At 42.8% G+C, this 16160-nt stretch overlaps 1 protein-coding gene across 1 annotated transcript in view; it reads right to left on the bottom strand.

The window, feature by feature from the left end:
* Positions 1-16160, bottom strand: part of LOC116978788 (glutamate receptor ionotropic, delta-2-like) — a gene marked incomplete at its 5' end in the record, with an annotated part of 428679 nt that overhangs the window by 140104 nt on the left and 272415 nt on the right. The window lies entirely within an intron of this gene.

The following is a 16160-nucleotide window of genomic DNA, read 5'->3' as shown; positions in this document are numbered from 1 at the left end:
TCGACACCAAGAGCATTAATAATATCAAACAATTTCACCAACCAGAGCACTCACTAAAAAATCCTGATTAAAACACATAAAAATAATTAAATGGGACTTTGGCAATTAGTCAACGTATAATCAATATTTTGCTTTAAGTAGTTTTATATGCGATTTGCTCTGATTTTTGGTCAAGGTAGCATCTGCATTATTGCAGCTTGTTGAAATATCAATCAACTTAAATCATTTCATGACTGACGAGACAGGAACTTGGTCTGAATGTTGCAAGTCCATAACAGTAGATTTTCAGCAATCTGAAAAAACAAATGTGGGTGCATCAGAAAAAGTAAATGTCACAATATGGTCCTTTTCCAAACAAATCAAAACAGCATTCCGATTAAAAATATAATGAGAAGCACTGGAGGATCTTATAGGGTCAGGCAGCATCCTAGGAGAGGAATGGAGAGCTGACATTTTAGATTGTCCCGACATTTCAGATCGAGACCCTGCATCTGATCTGAGAAAACAGAAGGGAAAAAGCCAGTATAAAGCGGTGGGGAAGAGCTTTTCACCCACCCCTTTACCCAGCCTCACTATAACGGCCATTTCTCCTCTACACTTTCAGTCTTGATGTAAATTCTTGACCAGACACATGGAGTAATTGAATAATACAGCACGAAAACAGGCCCTTTGGCCCAACATGTCTATGCCGACCAACACGCCCCAGCTACATCAGTCCCATCTGCCTGCGTTTGGCCCATATCCCTCTAAACGCTATTGAGGCAGTGCAGTGTAGGTTCACGAGGTTAATTCCCGGGATGGCGGAACTGTCATATGATGAAAGAATGGAACGACTGGGCTTGTTTTCTCTGGAATTTAGGATGAGAGGGAATCTTATAGAAACATATAAAATTATTAAAGGATTGGACAAGATAGATGCAGGAAACATGTTCCCAAAGTTGGGGGAGTCCACAATCACGGGCCACAGTTTAAGAATAAGGGGTAGGGGTAAGAATGGGGAAAAACATTTTCACCCAGAGTTGTGAATTTGTGGAATTCTCTGCCTCAGAAAGCAGTGGAGGGCGATTCATTGGATGCATTCTAAAAGAGTTAGATAGAGCTCTTCGGCCTAGTAATGAAGGGTTATGGGGAGAAGGCAGGAACAGGGCACTGATTGTGGATGATCAGCCATGATCACATAGAATGGCGGTGCTGGCTCGAAGGACCGAATGGCCTACTCCTACACCTATTTTCTATGCTTCTATGTTTCTAAACCTATCCTATCCATACATCAATAGCCCATTCCCTCCACAGATGCTGCCTGACATGCTGAGTTACCCCAACAGCTCTCTTTTTGTTAGCTCTGGAAACCAGCATCTGCAGACACGCGCCATCATTCTGGTTGCTACACCGATCCTGCCATGATTATCAGGCCCAATTGTCTGGCTTTTCTTGATGGCTTTCCAAAGATGCATCCCAGTGACAAGTATTGGAGGACAAATACACCTGTGCTGGCAATGATGTAGGCAGATGTGGCATTAAACCATTATAAAATCTTGAATAGTCATTGAGAGTCAAGATCAAATCCAAGACATTTTACTGGTGAGTGAATTCAGGGAGAAAAGGGCTGCTAAAAGGCTCTCTTTCATCTGCCAAATATAGAGCATTACTATGGAGCTAATATGTGATTGTTTTTAATATATTGGCCTCCAGAAGCAGCAAAAGAAGGGATGAATCGGAAAGAAATAGGTCAGTAACTCAAACTTTCTCTTTCATTATGCATTAGTAAACAGTCAGCAAGGGGAAAACAGTCACATTCTGACTCGTGGCAGTGAGGCAAGAGCAATGATCATTATCCAATTTTTATCCCTTAATTAGTATCATTTCAGACATATGTACAGCTGCTCCTCGACCTCTGATGGGGTTACGTTCCGATAAACCCATCGTAAATCGAATATATCGCAAGTCGAAAATGCATTTAATACAATGCGATCACGTGACCGGAGGTGACATGCGGCTCGTTGCCATTGCCGAGCGTTTGCCGATCGTAAATTTGAAGTATCGCAAGTCGAAGCATCGTAAATCGGGGAGCATCTGTACACAGGAAATATGAGAAGAAATCTATCATCCAGCCTCTTCAACTAAGCGACCTTAGACTGTTCTCTGTTTTCCTGTCATTAGCAATGATTCTCTGCAACCAAAGTAAAATATGTTGCTCTCAGCTTTAAAATGTTACAGCTCAGTCTCCAAAGACTTCTGGGGCAGAAAATTCCAAATGTTCAAAATCTCTAAGAGAAGAGGTTTATCCTCACCTAATGAATGGATGCATCTCTGTACTACAACTAAACCTGCCAGTTCATATTTTCAACATCATCTCTGTCGAGAAACACAGAACTGCAAGTGCTGGTTTAAAAAGGACACAAAGTGCTGAGTAACTCAGAGGGTCAGGCAGCCTGACCCGTTGTTACACCAGCACTTTGTGTCTGTCAATTCTCCTTGACAATGTCGACATTTCAACAAATTCACCATTCATCCTTCTGACCTCCAAAAGAAAATGGCTAACCAGCTCAATTGTTCCTCAAAAGAGAAAATTGATTAGATATTCCTTATCAGGAAACAACCTTTTTGAGATACCTCCAATTAAATTATATGCATCATTTAATATCAGAATATACAGATTGCTCCAGATGAGGTCCCATATGAATTCTCGAGCTGCAAAATATCCCTAATTTTATACATAATTTTCTTTGTAAAAATGCCAACATGCTGGGTACTACAACACCATAGAGTTTCTCGCCACTCAGACCTCCTACCAATCTGGACAATCTCATGTTTCCGCTCATCGCATACATTCTGTCTGCTATTCCTGCCTGCTCATGTATCCCTTCTATGTCCCTTTGCAAACTATATTGGCTGGAAATTAGTTGGAGACTTTTGTATGTGTACATCATGTATAATACAAAACTAAATTCCCCAATTTTAACCGTTTTTATGGATCTCTGGAGAAACTGACCATTTGGGCCATGCATTCATTGTCAACATGCTGATGAGGCCTGGTCAAAATAAGAGCTACATTAATCCTTCCACTACTTGCCAATTATCTATCTTAAATTCATAGCATATTTATGCCTAAGTTAATAATATTTGTGCCTATGAAATTGGAAGAAAAAAAAAATATATAAAGTACTGCATTTAGGATGGAAAATTGTACAACAAATAGTCTTTAACATACATCAAAACAGCAACTGGATAAGAACATTCATTCTCTCTCAGTTTTAGTCCCTATTAAATTTACTTGGAAATAGCAAATGGATTCCAAATCTATTAGTTCTGTGTCTTTACCAACAACATGTGAACTGTAAGAGTTTAGAATTAAAGCACGGTCTAAAGAACAAATCCATCAGAAATGAGTCATTCAAGGATTAAAGCTATGAAAAAATACGAAACTCAAAAAAAACCTTAAACATTAGGGTGGCACTGTGGCGCAGTGGTAGAGTTTCTGCCTTACAGCGCCAGAGACCTGAGATCGATCCTAGATCCTGACTACGGGGGCTGTCTATATGGAGTTTGTACGTTCTCCCAGTGACCTGCGTGTGTTTTCTCCTGGAAGCTCTGGTTTCCACCCATATTTATTATTTATTAAACTTTATTTCAGACAAGAGACGACATAAAATACATTGACTATAAAAACACCATAAAATACAAATAAAAGCTTAGTAAATTACTTATAAGAGCATCATAAATTATCTACAAAAACACAATACATGATTTAAAATCCAGAATAAAAAAGATCAGTGTCTTACAACGAGACAACTATAGCAATGTCTCCACATCCAGGATTCATAGCATGTAGTGCTAAACCTTATGTTTGATAAGACCACGATAATTAAATTTTCAGAGACAATAATCCTACAAATGAATTTATACATATGATTTCTTAGGATAGCTTCTAAAGTACTTACTCCTGCAGCCACAGACATTTCACTAGTACAGGTGCACAACCTTTTATCCGGAGTTCCGGAAACCGAAAAACTCTGAAAACCGGCCATTTTTTCCAGGATGTCGTCTGCACACCAAAGCTCGCGTTTGGCACCAAACTTGACCCGAAACGACCCACGGTCAACCCAGGTCTGTACTACTGTAGCGGATGCCTCCTCCCCGGAGACCGGGGAGACACTTAAACATCTGTAAATCATTGCTTAAATGTTAGTCAGTTAGTTTGGAGGGCTTTTATGTGAAAAAAGGTGGGGGGGAGGTGAAGGGGGAAACTTTAATTCTTAGTCCCCTACCTGGTCGGAGAGGCGGGGAGATGTCAATGCCTTACCGGGTCGCCGTGCAGTAAGCTCCGGAGCGCTGTGGCCACCAACTCCCAGCTGGGGCTGCGGGCGTCCGGCCGCGGGCGGCGCCGGTTGTAGCTCCGACCCCGGCAACTCTACCCCTGGCTGCGCGGCGCTTCAAATCCAGCGCGGCCCGCGGCCGGACGCCCGCAGCCCCAGCACCGCTGTGGCCGCCGACATGTTGGCATTGTAAGGCATTGCCCGCTCCCCGCTGGTATCCCAGCGCTGCGACGCCGCCGACTCCCAACATCGCGGAGCTGGGGCTGCGGGCGTCCGGCCGTGGGCGGCGCTGGATTTGAAGCGCCGCGCAGCCAGGGGTAGTGTTGCCGGGGTCGGAGCTCCAACCGGAGCCGCCCGCGGCCAGACGCCCGCAGCCCCCAGCTCCGCGATGTTGGGAGTCGGCGGCCACAGCACTCCGGAGCTTACTGCACGGCGACCCGGTAAGGCATTGCCAGCTCCCCGCCTCTCCGACCAGGTAGGGGACTAAGAATTAAAGTTTCCCCCTTCACCCCCCACCCACCAACCACATAAAATCCCTCCAAACTAACTGACTAACATTTATGCAATGATTTACAATGATTCCCCGGTCTCCGGGGAGGAGGCAGCCGCTCCAGACTTTTCAAGCCGCCCGCGCTACCTACCTAATCTACACTAAAAATCTTCCATTCGGAAATCCGAAAAATTCCGAAATCCGACAAGTGTCTGGTCCCAAGGCTTTCGGATAAAAGGTTGTGCACCTGTACTACACCATCTAGGTTTCCTTAGCAGTGTTCTCATGGCATTATTATAAGCCACCTATATATAGTCTCTGTAAACTTGTTTTTCCGTAGTTTGACCACAGGTGTGCAGTATAGAGTGGTGTGCAATATGCTCTAAACAGAGACATCTTCACCACATCTGTACATGCACCAAACTTACGTGAGAGAATATTCGCCTGTACATACAGCATATGTCGTGGCCTATAAATATCCTCATCAGACGTACAGGTTTGTAGGCTAATTGGCTTGGTATAAATGTAACCTTGTCCATAGTGTGTGTAGGATCGTGTCAGTGTGTGCGGATCAATAGACAATAGGCAATAGGTGCAGGAGTAGGCCATTCGGCCCCTCGAGCCAGCATCGCCATTTAATGTAATCATGGCTGATCATCCACAATCAGGATCATTGGTCGGCATGGGCTCGGTGGGCGGAAGGGTTTATTTCTGTGTGGTATCTTCAATTTAAACTAAACTAATGTTCAAATAGAACACAGTACAAGAACAGTGCAGCACCTTAACTGACCCTTCAGCCCATGATGTCTGAGCTGAACATGTTGCCAAATTAATCTGCTCCCTTTTTCCTGCACATAATCCACATCCCTCCATTCCCTGCATATTCATGCGCCTATGCAATGTTGTAATATTTTCCTTCAAAGAGTAATGTCAGAATTATTCTGTTTTCTTTTCATGAATGTTTTCATTCTTTTAGCTTCTGGCATTGACAATATTTTGCCTTTTGACTAATTTATTTGTTTTGATTTTCCTATCAGTTATCACATTTATGCAGTGCAACTTATATATATATATATGTATAGATATATATATATATACACATATATACATATACTAGACTAAGTGGGACCCGTTGGGTCCCAGCATCACACAGGAGGGCTGGTCATCCAACGCAATATTCCACCTCTCCACCAATTCTAATATTGATGGCCAGTTGGTGGGGGGGGGGGGCTTTCTGGAGCACTAGTATGTGTGTTATGGGCTGAAGGGACTGGTTTCCAGAGGGCTAGTATGCAAATTGTGCGCCAAATGGATTCTTGGGCTGGCGTCTCAGTCAACCAAGCCTGTTGTGCTGGCAACTCACTCACTCACGGCTGTTGGGCTGGTAGTTGACTCACGGCTAATCCTTGAAATTCTATTTCAAGCAGGGTATAAGGCCACCAAATTCAAGTGCAGTTCCTTACCACTTCTAGCAGGGTGCAAGGCCACCAAATTCAAGTGCAGTTTCATACCATTTGAAGTAGGGTGCAAAGCCACTAATGACAGCGAGACGTGACCTCTCCCTCCTCCATCTTGCAGAGACTGAGCCACACCCACATTTCCGGGTTTTATAACCCCTCCACCCCCCCACAGGAAAAGGTGTGGCTTTCATGGAGTGATTGACAGGAGAGAGATTCTCAACATTTTTTTAAAAACTAATAACACTTTTATTTTTCATTGGGAAGAATTCTCTGCACCTGCTCAGCGGAGGGGGACTGAGTAAGATGGCCAAAAATCACAACCGTATGTGGTAGCATTTTATCTAACATCAATATACAGTGCAAACAGGAAGTGTGCATTTACAGTAATAATAATAATATAATAACTTTATTTATATAGCACATTTTAAGTCAATTTGCATTGACACCAAAGTGCTTTACATAAATTAAATAATAAATTTACATACAAACCATAGAAAAAGGTTAAAATTAAATAAAGAAAGAAAATGGACACAACACATTATAGAGTTCAACACAAACGTCCCCCCACAGCAGAATCAACATTTTCCACTGTGGGGAAAGACAGCAGAAAGTTAAGTCCTCTTCCTCTGAAACACCCGAGGTTGGGGCCCATTTGTGGCCTTGCAGCCAGTCTGATGTTTTCAGTGCCCTCTTGCCGTGAAGATGGAACACTGGCGTTGGGTGAAACAATTCCTCAGCGGCTTGGAAAGTCTGGAGCGGCTGCCTCCTCCCCGGAGACCGGAGAACTCGTAGACTTCAGGCCGCGCCGGTTGGAGCTCCGACCCCGGCGAACTCGATCCCTGGCTCCGCGGCGCTCCAAATCCAGCGCCGCCCGCGGCCGGACGCCCGCAGCCACAACTCCGCGATGTTTGGATCGACGGCCACAGTAGTGCCTTTTAACTTCAAGCCAAAGCACCCAAGCCACCACTTGCAGTAAGTAATGCATTTCAACTTCATGCCACCATTTGCAGTAAGTGGTGCCTTTCAACTTCAAGCCAATGCACCCACGCCACCATTTGCAGTAAGTAGTGGTTTTCAACTTCATGCCACCATTTGCATCCAAGCCACCATTTGCAGTAAGTAGTGGCTTTCAACTTCAAGCCACACCCAAGCCACACCCAAGCCATCATTTGCAGGAAGTAGTGCCTTTCAACTTCAAAGCTCCCAAGCCGCCATTTGCAGTAAGTAGTGCATTTCAACCATGCTACCATTAGCAGTAAATAGTGCCTTTCAACTTCAAGCCAATGCACCCTAGCCACCATTTGCAGTAAGTAGTGCCTGTCAACCTCATGCCACCATTTGCAGTAATTAGTGCCTTTCAACTTCAAGCCAAAGCACCCAAGCCACCATTTGCAGTAAGTAGTGTCTTTCAACTTCAAGCCACAATTTGCAGTAATAGTGTCTTTTCTACATCAAGCCAAAGCTCCCAAGCCACCACTTGCAGTAAGTAGTGCCTTTCAACTTCAAGCCACAATTTGCAGTAAGTAGTGCCTTTCAACTTCAAGCCAATGCACCCACGCCCCCATTTGCAGTAAGTAATGCATTTTAACATCAAGCCATTGCACCAAGCCACCATCTGCAGTAAGTAGTGCCTTTCAACTTCAAGCCACACCCAAGCCACCATTTGAAGTAATAGTACCTTTCAATTTCATGCCACCATTTGCAGTAAGTGGTGTCTTTCAACTTCAAGCGACACCCAAGCCACACCCAAGCCATCATTTGCAGTAAGTAGTGCCTTTCAACTTCAAGCCACACCCAAGCCACCATTTGCAGTAAGTGGTGTATTTCAACTTCAAGCCACACCCAAGCCACACCCAAGCCATCATTTGCAGTAAGTGGTGTCTTTCAACTTCAAGCCACACCGAAGCCACACCCAAGCCATCATTTGCAGTGTGCCTTTCAACTTCAAGCCACACCCAAGCCACCATTTGCAGTAAGTAGTGCTTTTCAACTTCAAGACAAAGCAACCAAGCCACCATTTGCAGTAATAGTGCCTTTCAACTTCAAGCCAAAGCAACCAAGCCACCATTTTCAGTAAGTAGTGCCTTTCAACTTCAAACCAAAGCTCCCAAGCCACTATTTCCAGTAAGTAGTGCTTTCAACTTCAAGCCAAAGCACCCAAGTCACCATTTGCAGTAAGTAGTGCCTTTAAACTTCATGCCACCATTTGCAGTAAGTAATGCCTTTCAACTTCAAGCCATTGCACCCAAGCCACCATTTGCACTAAGTACTGCCTTTCAACTGCAAGCCAAAGCACCCAAGCCACCATTTGCATTAAGTAGTGCCTATCAACTTCATGCCACCCTTTGCAGTAAGTAGTGCCTTTCAACTGCAAGCCAAAGCACCCAAGCCACCATTTGCAGTAAGTAGCGCCTTTCAACTTCATGCCACCATTTGCAGTAAGTAGTGCCTTTCAACTTCAAGCCAATGCACCCACGCCCCCCATTTGCAGTAAGTAGTGCCTTTCAACTTCAAGCCACACCCAAGCCACCATTTGCAGGAAGTAGTGCATTTCAACTTCAAAGCTCCCAAGCCGCCATTTGCAGTAAGTAGTGCATTTCAACTTCATGCTACCATTAGCAGTAAATAGTGCCTTTCAACTTCAAGCCAATGCACCCAAGCCACTATTTGCAGTAAGTAGTGCCTGTCAACCTCATGCCACCATTTGCAGTAAGTAGTGCCTTTCAACTTCAAGCCAAAGCACCCAAGCCACCATTTGCAGTAAGTAGTGTCTTTCAACTTCAACCCACAATTTGCAGTAATAGTGCCTTTTCTACTTCAAGCCAAAGGTCCCCAGCCACCATTTGCAGTAAGTAGTGCCTTTCAAATTCAAGCCACAATTTGCAGTAAGTAGTGCCTTTCAACTTCAAGCCAATGCACCCACGCCCCCATTTGCAGTAAGTAATGCATTTTAACTACAAGCCATTGCACCCAAGCCACCATATGCAGTAAGTAGTGCCTTTCAACTTCAAGCCACACCCAAGCCACCATTTGCAGTAATAGTGCCTTACAACTTCAAGCCAAAGCAACCAAGCCTCCATTCGCAATAAGAGTGCCTTTCAACTTCAAGCCAAAGCTCCCAAGCCTCCATTTGCAGTAAGTAGTGCATTTCAACTTCATGCCACCATTTGCAGTAAGTGGTGTCTTGCAACTTCAAGCCACACCCAAGCCATCATTTACAGTAAATAGTGCCTTTCAACTTCAAAGCTCCCAAGCCACCATTTGCTGTAAGTGGTGTCTTTCAACTTTAAGCCACACCCAAGCCATCATTTGCAGTAAGTGGTGTCTTTCAACTTCGCCACACCCAAGCCACACCCAAGCCATCATATGCAGTAAGTAGTGCCTTTCAACTTCAAGCCACACCCAAGCCACCATTTGCAGTAAGTAGTGCCTTTAAACTTCAAGCCAAAGCAACCAAGCCACCATTTGCAGTAAGTAGTGCCTTTCAACTTCAAACCAAAGCTCCCAAGCCACCATTTGCAGTAAGTAGTGCTTTCAACTAAGCCAAAGCACCCAAGCCACCATTTGCAGTAAGTAGTGCTTTTCAACTTCATGCCACCATTTGCAGTAAGTAATGCCTTTTAACTTCAAGCCATTGCACCCAAGCCACCATTTGCAGTAAGTACTGTCTTTCAACTGCAAGCCAAAGTACCCAAGCCACCATTTGCAGGAAGTAGTGCCTTTCAACTTCAAGCCAAAGCTCCCAACCCACCATTTGCAGTAAGTAGTGCCTTTCAACTTCATGCCACCATTTGCAGTAAGTGATGTCTTTCAACTTCAAGCCACACCCAAGCCACCATTTGCAGTAAGTAGTGCCTTTCAACTTCAAAGCTCCCATGCCACCATTTGCAGTAAGTGGTGTATTTCAACTTCAAGCCACACCCAAGCCACACCCAAGCCATCATTTGCATTAAGTGGTGTGTTTCAAATTCAAGCCACACCCAAGCCACCATTTGCAGTAAGTAGTGCCTTTCAACTTCAAGCCACAATTTGCAGTAAGTAGTGCCTTTCAACTTCAAGCCAATGCACCCACGCCCCCCCCCATTTGCAGTTAGTGCCTTTCAACCATGCCACCATTTGCAGTAAGTGGTGTCTTTCAACTTCAAGCCAATGCACCCATACCACACCCAAGCCACCATTTGCAGTAAGTAGTGCCTTTCAACTTCAAGCCAAAGCTCCCAAGCCACCATTTGCAGTAAGTAGTGCCTTTCAACTTCAAGCCAAAGCAACCAATCCACCATTTGCAGTAATTCGTGTCCTTCAACTGCATGCCACCATTTGCAGTAAGTGGTGTCTTTCAACATCAAGCCACACCCAAGCCACCATTTGCAGTAAGTAGTGCCTTTCAACTTCAAGCCAAAGCAACCAAGCCACCATTTAGCAGTAATAGTGCCTTTCAAATTCAAGCCAAAGCTCCCAAGCCACCATTTGCAGTAAGTAGTGCCTTTCAACTACATGCCACCATTTGCAGTAAGTAGTGCCTTTCAACTTCAAGCCACAATTTGCAGTGCCTTTCAACTTCAAGCCACACCCAAGCTTTAGAACCAATAGTCATTTTTTTGCAAGCTTTAGAACCAATAGACTTTTTTTCCAAGCTTTAGAACCAATAGACATTTTTTTGCAAGCTTTAGAACCAATAGACATTTTATTACAAGCTTTAGAACCAATAGACATTTTTATGCCAGCTTTAGAACCTATAGACATATTTTTGCAAGTATTAGAACCAATAGACATATGTTTGCAAGCTTTAGAACCAATATACATATTTTTGCAAGCTTAGAACCAATAGAGACATATTTTTGCCAGCTTTAGAACCAATAGACATATTTTTGCAAGCTTTAGAACCAATAGACATATTTTTGCAAGCTTTAGAACCAATGGACATTTTTTTGCAAGCTTTAGAACCAATAGACATTTTTTAAAGCTTTAGAAACTATAGACACTTTTTAGCAAGCTTTAGAACCAATAGACATTTTTTTGCAAGCTTTAGAACCAATAGAGAGACTTTTTGCAAGCTTTAGAACCAATAGACATTTTTTAAAGCTTTAGAACCAATAGACATTTTTTTTGCAAGCTTTAGAACCAATAGACACTTTTTTTTGCAAGCTTTAGAACCAATAGACACTTTTTTTTGCAAGCTTTAGAACCAGTAGACACTTTTTTGCAAGCTTTAGAACCAATAGACATTTTTTAGAACCACTAAGGGCACTTACATTTGAGTAACATGTGTTCAGTGTTATTCACAGCTCACAGAAACGTGACCCTCTGCCTTCCTCCATCTCGAAGAGACTGTGGCACACCACTTCCTGGTTTTATAGTCCCTCCCCCCTGCCGCCAGCGGGGGCAGCAGAGAGAATGGGGAATTTTATAAAAACATTAATATCTCTGTCATTTTTAATCAACGGGAAAAATCCTCGGCACACATGCGGCGGAGGGGGGCTCTGAGCAAGGTGGCCAAAAATGACGGCCGTAGGTGGCGGCGTTCTCTCGGAAATCGCAGCACAGTTGGCCAAAACCGGTCAAGAACAGACTTTTAGTAATATAGATATATATATATATATATATATATATATATATATATATACATTATTAATACAATACAATACAACATGCATTAATATTGCTTTTCAAAGTAATACAAATTCTGAACAAAAATCTCTATAAGCTGCAAAATTGCATAAATGGAAGTTATTATTTAACATCTGTAAATTTGGCTCAGTAAAAACATTATTGTCCAAAAAATCAACACACATTCCTTTTTTTTGCAGCTTTGCATAATAAAACCGTTACAAATGCAAATGCCATTATTCTCAAGTGCCATTTATGTTAGCATGAGGAAAACCTTGCTTCCAGGATCCAATAAATTGTATCTGCTCTTTGCTTATAATAAATAATGATGTATATTATGACTAAAACTGCAGACCATCTTCTATTTTGTTTTGCCATGTCAAATTAACTTTAAAAGTGTCCTTTGTAATGATTGCCTTCATCAAGCATTCATGCATTCTGCTGTTAATTGCTAGATATTCTGCATTAAAGTGTCCTAATTATACTTTATTTCATGGATTTCTCATTTAAAAATCTGAAGGAGGAATTTTTCCTGTGGGTTATGTCTGACAGTGCAAATTTAATTCTTACGTTCTTTACAAACATTGTCTTTCACTCAGGTCTGTCTTTTCTAAAACTCATTTCTGTTTTTTTTGTCCTTGTGGGCCTGAGAGAACAATTACTGTCAGACTTTCTAATATGTTGAAACAAGATAACAATGCAGAAAAAAAAACATTTTCGCTAACAAGTAAACAGAAAATAGAACACAACAGCACAGGAACAGACCCTTTGGCAATAGTAAAGCTAACAATGGCCTGTTTCATATGATCCATATCCCTCCATTCCCAGCATATCCATGTGTCTTTCTAAAAGCCTCTTAAATGCCACAATCGTATCTGCCTCCACCACCATCCCAGGCAGTCTGCTCTCTGTGTAAAAAAATGTCCCCCAAATGAATTTTAAATTAATTAATAACAGGGCAGTGTAGTGGCGTAGTGGTAGAGCTCCTGCCTAACAGCACCAGAGGGTTCGATCCTGACTACAGGTGCTTGGCTGTACGGAGTTTGTACGTTCTCCCCGTGACTTGCTTGGGTTTTCTCTAAGATCTTCGGTTTCCTCCCACACTCCAAAGACATACGTGTTTATAGATTGTTCAAAAGGGAACTGCAGATGCTGGAATATCGAAGGTACACAAAATTGCTGGGGAAACACCCGCTGCATTGCTGCAAAATTGCTGCACCCGCTGAGTTTCCCCAGCAATTTTGTGTACCTTCGTGTTTATAGATTAATTGGCTTGGTATAAAATGTAAAATTGTCCCTAGTGTGTGTAGGCTAGTGTTGATGTGTTGGGATTGCTGGTCGGAATGGACCTTGTGGGTTAAAGGGCCTATTTCTGCACTGTATCCATAAAACTAAAACTAGAAATCTCCTTTAAATTTTAAACCATGGCAAATTCCTTGTATGTGTACATACTTGGTCAATAAATATTAATTTAATTAATTTATTCTTAAAGCTATGCCCTCTAGTCCAGTTCACTTGGATAAAAGCTTCTATCTACCATATTTATGCCTCTCATAATTTTATAAACCTCTTTCAAATATCAATGATTCAATGGTACTACATTGTCGCATGTACCGAGGTACAAGGAAATTCATTTTTGCATACAGTTCAGTACGTATTACTATACAAAGGCCTCAACATCTGAAGTTCCAGAGAAAACAATCCAAATTTGTCCAACCTCTCCTTTTGGATAATACTTTGTAATCCAAGCAGTGGTCTGGATCCTCTCCAAAGACTCTACATCCTTCCTGGAACGGGGTGACCAGAACTGCACATAATGCTCCAAAAGTGGCATAACCAAAGTAAAACATGACGTCAAGACTTTTATACACAATGCCCCAACCAATGGAGACATGCATACCATACAATCACAATCACAATCACAATAATCACAAGCACAATAATACTGTATTCGCCAAGTATGTTTTGCAACCTACGAGGAATTTCATTTGTCAAGTCAGTCATACAAATATAGAGCAACTGAACACTCAAAACACATTTTACCATAAACATGCACCACAGTGACTCCTCCACATTCCTCACTGTGATGGAAGGCGAAAAGAAAGTTCAATTCTCTTCGCTTCTTTGCTCCAGCGCGGTCGGGGGCCTCAAGCTCTCCGCTGATGGGGACAATCTTGATTCCCGTAGCTGGCAGCGTTTGGGCCCTCCGCATCGGGGCAATCAGCTCCTGCATCGCGATGATGTCAGCTCCCCCTCTCCGATGATCGGACCCCGCGTCGGGGCTAGTCGAGCCTCTGCCTCGGAGGAGCTTCCTGACTCGGCCTCTCCCGAGACTGTGAGCTCACGATAGTAAAGTCCGCAGGCAGCGGTTGGAGCGATCCCAGGCAAGGGATCGCTCTGATGTTAAGTCCACGCCCCGTGATGGGGCTCAAAGTCAATCCGAGGAGCCCTCCAGCTCCATCGATGTTAGGCCGCAGGAGATACAACCCGGAAAACAATTACATCTCCGGCAACTGAAGCTAAGTTTCCCCTGACTCCCTCCCCCTCTCCCCACATAAAACAAACTGGGGAACATTTACACAAACTTTTAACACACACTAAAATTTTAAAAAAGACGAAAAAACAGACAGACTGTTGGTCGGGCTGCCAATCGTGCCTTTCTTTACCATGCTATCTACATGTGCAACAGATGACAGCTATACATAATCTAACCACAATGGTGCTCGGAATTGAATAGCTAATGGTATTTCCTTGCAACATTACCACATAGGATTTGAATTGTAATTCTGGCAAGAAATTGCACCAGATATTCATCATAGATGAACATTCATGCTGATACTTGCCAGAAAATGATGAGAAAAGGACAGTCCATTTTCTAATTACTTACACCTTCTAATGGTTTTATCTTCCACAGGAAATTTACACAAACCCATTTAAGGACAAATAATGTAAATGGATAATATATTCATTTAAATATTTTGCAATTATTTTTAAGACATTACATAATCCAAGCATGAGTGCATTCTTAAAAAATGGAAATGGCTTAAAAAAAGTCACTGACCAAGGAAACTATGGAAAGCATCTTAGACACCAGAGGTGTATGTACATGCAAGAACTCTGCTCACTTTCACAAATTCAGCACACCTGTCTCTGCAGACATATTTCTGATTCAGCTGCCCAACTGTATGAATCTTTAGCACCAGACAACTATTGCAATAATATCACAATTCTAACCTTATGCCACATGGGTTTCCGTGGTTGCTTGACATTTTACACAAATAAATTTAGTTTAGTTTAGTTTAGAGATACAATGCGGAAACAAGCCCTTCAGCCCATTGAGTCTGCACTGACCAGCACATTAACACAAGGGACAATATTTAAAATGATTTATACCAAGCCAATTGACCTACAAACCCGTACATCTGTGGAGTGTGGGAGGAAACCGATGTTCTCAGAGAAAACCCACGCGGGTCACGGCGAGAACTTACAAAATCTGTACAGACAGCGCCCATAGCCAGCATCTAACTTGGGTCTCTGGCGTTTTAAAGCAGCAACTCTACCGCTGCGCCACCGTGCCGTTCTTATAACCATATAACCATATAACAATTACAGCACAGAAACAGATCCCTCTCGGCCCTTCTAGTCCATGCTGAACACGTATTCTCCCCTAGTCCCATCTACCTGCACTCAGACCATAACCCTCCATTCCTTTCCCGTCCATATAACTATCCAATTTATTTTTAAATGATAAAATTGAACCTGCCTCCACCACCTTCAATGGAAGCTCATTCCACACAGCTACCACTCTCTGAGTAAAGAAGTTCCCCCTCATGTTACCCCGAAACCTATGTCCCTTAATTCTCAAGTCAAGTCGTCTAGTTTGAATCTTCCCTACTCTCAGTGGGAAAAGCTTATCCACGTCAACTCTGTCTATCCCTCTCATCATTTTAAAGATCTCTGACAAGTCCCCCCTTAACCTTCTGTGCTCCAAAGAATAAAGACCTGTTCAACCTTTCTCTGTAACTTAGTTGCTGAAACCCAGGCAACATTCTAGTAAATCTCCTCTGTACTCTCTCTATTTTGTTGACATCCTTCCTATAATTAGGCGAACAAAATTGTACACCATACTCCAGAATTGGCCTCACCAATGCTTTACCACCCTATCTACATAAGATTCCACCTTCAGGGAACTGTGCACAGTTATTCCTAGATCCCTCTGTTCAACTGCATTCCTCAATTCGCAACCATTTACCATGTACGTCCTATTTTGATTTGTCCTGCCAAGAT

The sequence above is a fragment of the Amblyraja radiata genome, chromosome 11, assembly GCF_010909765.2.
Source record: "Amblyraja radiata isolate CabotCenter1 chromosome 11, sAmbRad1.1.pri, whole genome shotgun sequence".
Classification (NCBI taxonomy): domain Eukaryota; kingdom Metazoa; phylum Chordata; class Chondrichthyes; order Rajiformes; family Rajidae; genus Amblyraja; species Amblyraja radiata.
This window is presented reverse-complemented; position numbering and strand designations above follow the sequence as displayed.